Here is a 7,743-nt window from a genome sequence, read left to right on the forward strand (position 1 = left end):
CTCTACCGGTCGAACATTATTTCAAGCGAATCCCATAGAGTTGTGTCCCTTAGAGCGCTCTTTACGAACATCCTACGCACAACATGTGATTGAAACCACAGGCCCTCGTGTCTTTGCTTCGACCACACACCCGTTTTGTGCGGACTTTCGTCATCCATTTGTGTCAAGATCGTTTAGCTGAGAGTCAAAATCAGGCTTCAAGCGACTTGCAGAAATAACAATAAAGAATTGGTAGGTTTAATGAGTGATGATCGATAGGCCAATCATCCATGATTATGTTTATATTAAGTTTTAATCGATTGCATGCGACGGTAGCGTAGCGATCGGCAAAGCAGGCGGGTGGGGTACACCGAAGTGTCCGGCCTTGTCATAATGTACTGTACTGTGAGGCATTTCGAGTTGGGGTCATCTCAAATGTTTTATAACACGAGAGCCTGTGATTGATGATGATTTTATGGAGGAGCATGTACAATGTGGATGGCAAGTGTTCTAAAATTTATGTACAAAATAAGTGACCCCTGCATGTCAATAATTACAAAATCAATGACTCCCTTCCCATAATTTCTAAGCACAGTTTACAAACATATAAAATTTATGTACAAAATTGATGACCCCTACCTCCACCCAAAATGGGTGACCCCTTAAAATCATCATCACACCCCAAGTACGAATTGATGAAGCTAATCGGAAGCTAAAGTAGGTGCATGTATCCCAATATATTTAATATAAGCCAAAATATTGTCGAAAATGTGTGTGACATAGTGCCTTTAAGTGACCGCCGTTAAGTATGCTGAATACTCGTGTATGCGGCATTAAACAGCACACTGAACTAACAGAATGCCAGTACAATTGACGTACTCTGAACACATTTTAACAAACATGTTATAATCCATTTTTGAACATATTGTGTTTGTTTGAGGATTATTTGACAGCTTTTATCATTAAACTGAACACCTCACCCTTGTGTTGCCACGTGGATCCATCTAATAACAGCCGTATACACATGGACTATGACTATGACTATGTGCACTAACACAGCTTGTACAATATCAGTTAAATCACAGAGTGTCTATCTAATTGTGAGGACAAACAGATTGAGATATTCAGAAAACGATGCAAGAGTTTTAAAACTATTTTTAATGTCGCAAAAAATATCTCCACGGTGCTGTTGCACAAAGCCATATTAGCCACCTTAACGTACACTTACGGTAGTCGTAAATGAGTGAGTGATTTTAGTTTTAGGCCGCGTTTAGCAATATTCCTGCAATATCACGACGGGGGACACCAGAAATGGGCTTCACACATTGTACCCATGTAAGGAACGCCTTCGGCTTGACGAGCGGACGCTTTAATTACAAGGCTGTCCCACTAGGCTGATATCGATACACAAACTTGGTTGACACGTATTCATTCTTACCCTAAACTAAATTTATATTGTGACATTAAACTTTCATTTGAGAGAGAGATGTATTTAACTTGCCTGGATGTACCAGCTTATCGTAAGGCTCTTAGTATATTCCGTTGTTCAGGCTATCAGTATAATGATAGAGTCTGGAAGAAAATCTGGTCTGACAAAAATTCTAGATTATGTCTGTTTTGTGTTATACCTGTAATTGAGACAGAATATCACATGTGTTTGGAATATCCTTTTTCTATAATCTCAGACATACAATTTTGCCTGGAGTTCAATTGTACTCATCCTTCTTATGATAAACTTGTATTACTTTGAACATAATAGGATTTAGGTATTTTAAATCGATTAGTGAAGATTTTGTTCCTCGCATTCAAACAACGTAACAATCATTATAATAAAACTGGTACAACCCATTAAGTGTATGTTTATTGACCTTGTACAGTGTTATGGCGCTCCAGATTTCTATGATATGACTTATGTAACTGTATAATGGGCCTATGGCCCCTTTATTGAATAAAGCAATTACTAGGCTACCCTACCGCCCCTTACGACAGTGGTAGCGTTGAGGTTGTTTCGCACAACGGCACACAGCATAGATTGCCTTACTTACATCAATCTATTTCGTAATGTAGCCTTTTATTATTGTATATATACATTCTCGTAACGCCATACTGGTGGCTCGTAAAACCTAAGTTCCTTTATTTATGTGTAAAATATGCATGTTGTATATGACGAGTGACTGTAACAATATTTCTGTCTCTGACACTGCCTCAGGACCGTTACAACCTCTCTGAATCCAATGAAGTGGGTAAGGTTCCGGCAGACCATTGGTGACAACGAGGCTATCGTGACTTAAATACTATGAAGACACTATTTGACTTTCCTGGCTACAAGATCCCTGTCGATGTTAATGTTCATACGTTGACCAATCTATAACCAGAACACTCCTTGCACCAATCCCAGACAGGGACGCAATGTGAAACAATGAAGATTGGATGGTTATAACAGTGAATAACTTAGCTGATTGTGTGTTTTATTGTCCCAACGGCATTAATCAACGCACATGCTATCAACCACTAGGTTACCGGTAACCAATGGCGATCGTAGTTTCAATGCCAGTATTACTCCTATACTTTAAATACAAGCGACAAAACCCTTTCCACATTCATAAGAAATCTCTGCAAAAAGCAGATCGATTGTACAATTGCGACTATAGCATAAGCAGATATTTGTTTCAGCAGCATTACACTTTTTACAGCTGTATGATGTTGTTTGTAAACAAATCCAGTGATTATCACTATGCGATACCATGACAGCATGTGTTTATGGATCACTATAAATGGTGATGATGAAACAGTGACTATGAATAGGAGAGCGTATCCTGCCCCACCGATGGCACCCGTCATAAACGCATGCTAAGTCTAGTCAATTGTTCACCTGAAATGATAATAAGTATAGTATATACCAAAATAGGGAATTGCATCGGACATAATTTTAGTGACTGATACATCAATTTTGGAAATTAAAACAGGAATTAATCGGTGAGATTGTTTTATACAAGTTCGTGAAGACACGATTTTTCACATACAGCGGTTTCACAGCTGCGGTATTGCAGAGTTCGATGTACGACAGCACCCAAAGGTTGCGTGGTCCAACACACTTGACTGGGAAGCAGTTTTCTTTCCCACGGAGATACGTGAGAGGCCAGTTGTCGCTGAGGCGATATAATGATGCTAATTAAACACGTAAACTATGACAATGTCACCGATCCCCCGAGAAACATAAAGAATCTATATCTGTTCCTCCCTCTGATGAACACGAACTGCTGAATGGTGTCATGTACGACTGGGCACGACAAGGCGACGACTCAATTGTCCTTACCAATTCAAGTCATACTTTTCTCTCAACCAACTGATGGTTCAACATTATTCATCTCTGAAACTACAGAGTGATAATTAGGTGGAGATTATTTCCGTTGAAGCATATCACCAGTTATTCCACACAGAGAAGGCCACCTTTGTGTTGAGATAGAGTTAATAGCTGTAGTCTAACAAAGGAAGAAATTAAATATTCATTCAAGGGATCTACGATATAATCATCTTCTAACTGAATCATTATTGAGAACTAATTTCAACAAAACAAAAATGGCAATACATTCAAATGAGATACTAAGTAGTGTGCTTCTGTTGTAAAAAGTAGGATGAAGGCAAGGAAATCTTACAAAGAGCCCCCAAAGATAATACAAAAATAGAAAATACAGTTTGTGACTACAATTATTACGTAAGTCTGGATATGGTGTCAGTTCGAAGATTTCAAATAAGTTTTACCTTGACATGGAATGTATCTATCAATGGATTTTCCCGCTAATATAATAATGCATTACATTATTTGTTGAATGTACGCACCAGTGGTGATGTCATTTGAATTGTACACCAAGTAACCTATTTCACTGGCAGCATGCCTAGTTAAATCAGAACATTATCTTACCTTGATTGCACTCCCAGAACCGCCCGTTATCTGTGAAATGTTCTTTCAGTGAACTCTCATTGATCGATCGTATTTCACACCGGTCACTTATGTATTAATTCTACCTTCACAACCATCCATCATTTTCTGCTGTACGCCATAACCATCTATTAGCCTTCGATTATACTCCTCATATCTTCTGTCCTCTATCAATAACACGTACGTTTCAGTTGACAACGCCTCATGTCAATCAGCTGACTGATTATGTTTCCTTGCCCATCAATGATCAAAGGTCTATGCTTAGATATCTACTATGTCTTGAACACTGACCAGACACATGTATCCCTCATAAAAAGCCATTGAAACACATGCACAGTTGTCCATCATCGGTAGATACAAGTTCCACACTATACATCATCTGCTGGTACACGTGCATCCTTATCCATCATTTGTTGATACTCGAGAATCCTTATCCATCATCTACTGAAACAGTCATCTGTTGATACACGTGCATCCCCTATCATCTGTTGATACATGCACATCCCCTATCTATTATTTGTTGATACACGTGCATCCCCTATCCATCATCTGTTGATACACGTGCATCCCCTATCCATCATCTGTCGGTACACGTGCATCCCTTATACATCATCTGTTTATACACGTACATCCTATATCCTCATCTGTTGATACATACATCCCTTATCCATCATCTGTTGATACACGTACATCCCTTATCATCATCTGTTGATACACGTACATCCCCTATCCATCATCTGTTGATACACGTGCATCCCCTATCCATCATCTGTTGATACACGTACATCCCTTATCTATCATCTGTTGATACACGTACATCCTTTACTGTCCATCATCTGTTGATACACGTACATCCCTTATACATCATCTGTTGATACACGTACATCCCCTATCTATCTATCATCTGTTGATACACTTGCATCCCCTATCTATCATCTGTCTGTTGATACACTTGCATCCCTTATATATCATCTGTTGATACACGTACATCCCTTTATCATCATCATCTGTTGATACACTTGCAACCCTTATCTATCATCTGTTGATACACGTACATCCCTATCTATCATCTGTTGATAAACGTACACTTGATCCCCTATATATCATCTGTTGATACACTTGCATCCCTATTGATATCATCTGTTGATACACTTACATCCCTATCATCATCTGTTGATACACGTACATCCCTATCCATCTCATCTGTTGATACACACGTACATCCCTTACTGTCCATCATCTGTTGATACACGTACATCCCTATCTATCATCTGTTGATACACGTACATCCCTATCTATCATCTGTTGATACACGTACATCCTTATCCATCATCTGTTGATACACGTACATCCCTATCATCATCTGTTGATACACTTGCATCCCTTTATCCATCATCTGTTGATACACGTACATCCCTATGATCTTGTTGATACACTCCCTTCCATCTATTGATCTGTTGATACACGTACATCCCTTGATCCATCATCTGTTGATACACGTACATCCCCTATCATCTTGTTCTTTCTCATCTGTTGATACATGCCCTTTCTTGCATCCATTATCCCTATCCATCATCTGTTGATACACTTGCATCCCCTATCTATCATCTGTTGATACACTTGCATCCCCTATCTATCTATCATCTGTTGATACACTTGCATCCCCTATCTATCTATCATCTGTTGATACACTTGCATCCCTATCTATCATCTGTTGATACACGTACATCCCTATCTATCTATCATCTGTTGATACACTTGCATCCCCTATCTATCTATCATCTGTTGATACACTTGCATCCCTCTATCTATCATCTGTTGATACACTTGCATCCCTTATCCATCATCTGTTGATACACTTGCATCCCTATCATCATATCCCTTTGATCACTTTCCATCATCATCTCTGTTGATACACGTGCATCCCTATCTATCATCTGTTGATACACGTACATCCCTTTATCCATTATCTGTTGATACACGTGCATTCCCTATCTATCATCATCTGTTGATACACGTGCATCCCTATCCATCATCTGTTGATACACGTTGCATCCCCTATCTTATCTGTTGATACACGTGCATCCCCTATCCATTATCTGTTGATACACGTACATCCCCTATCTATCATCTGTTGATACACTTGCATCCCTTATCCATCATCTGTTGATACACGTACATCCCTTATCTATCATCTGTTGATACACGTACATCCCCTATCCATCATCTGTTGATACACGTACATCCCCAATCATCATCTGTTGATACACGTACATCCTTTATCCATCATCTGTTGATACACGTACATCCCTAACTATCATCTGTTGATACACTTGCATCCCCTATCTATCATGTGTTGATACACTACATCCCCTATCCATTTCATCATTCACTGACCATTTAACGAACACGCATTACATTATTCAGAGATGTTGCATTTGTACTGAATGTTTCATGAGTAAATAACATCAAATTTCTCATTATTGCCAAAGCGTTTCTTCATTCAGTGAATGTAGTCAAACTATATGTACACTTTACGTGCGCCTCTAACACCCCCGGCATCAGTAGGCACAACACGGCAAAAAACATAAACATATTCAACAAAACCTAAAACAGCGTTGTAAATGATTCTCAGGAATTCTAATATAATCACATTAAGATGAAAGGAACATAATAGAGATAAATTCTTATTAAGTCTGCCAGCACGTTTTGCCGTCAACAAATGTGCTGTTCTCCTATTTCCGTTGTTTCCCGTTGTTGCCTTGACGCCCTCTGTGTGATAGCGACGGGTAGGCGTCTACTGCTGCGTAAAACATATTAAACGACAATACTCTCTTCAAATCTGAAGAAGTCTCTACTAATAGCAGAGTCGATTGTGATTGTATCATGGGCATGTGTCACAACTAACAAATCGTGATGACACCAGGTTTGTGCGAAAAGCTGAATGCTCATCACGAACAACTGCAAAGGCTAGTCACCTGTTCACTTGTAAAAAATACGGGACACATGGTACAGGTCCAAATAGGGAACTGCGAGCGCCAAATTTGGAAATACTTCCTGATACTGAAATCCTGGTAAAAGGAATATGCGCGAGTGTACCTCAAACGTTGTGAAACACTTTAGGCTCGAGATGCAGAAAATTAGAGAGCATAAAGGGCGAGTTGACATTTGGAAAGTTGGAAAGGAATCTTGCAAAATTGAAATTGAGGCTGTAAATATACACATTATTCTCTTATATAACACAATACACGACGACAGAGACTTATACATATGCCACATATATAGAAAACTTTGCATGTCAAGAGAAGAGCTTGCAAATTTGTCACGATGATGACCATGGTAAGATACACTGAAATGAAATGACGCTTTTTGCAATATTCCAGCAATATAATCACGGGGAACACCAGAAATGGGCTTCTGGGCTTAACACATTTTACCAATGTCGGGAATCGAACCCGGGTCTCCGGCGTGAATGAGCTAACGCTTTAACTACATGGCTACACAACCGCCCCTTCACTGAAACAGGTGACCGAAGTTGATCGGGTGGTCATGCTTGGTATATGAATCACACGTAATATCAACCACTTGTTTGTCTGCCCCAGACGCCATTAGTTACACGTCGTCCACGTACAGCTGGACACTGAAGCTTCAGCTCAAATCTCAAATAAGCAGTAAAATCACTTGCTAGTCATAGAAAGGAAGAATCATAACTGCGCCTCCTCTCGTTAGTTTCAGGGCTTACGAAACAACATTATATCACCATTTACGAGTCATTGTACCACTACCCCGTCAACGTCGCACTACCTGGTCAAATCGCCTACACT

Source organism: Haliotis rubra, unplaced genomic scaffold, assembly GCF_003918875.1.
Source record: "Haliotis rubra isolate DU_JTF1 unplaced genomic scaffold, ASM391887v1 Scf66, whole genome shotgun sequence".
Lineage (NCBI taxonomy): Eukaryota > Metazoa > Mollusca > Gastropoda > Lepetellida > Haliotidae > Haliotis > Haliotis rubra.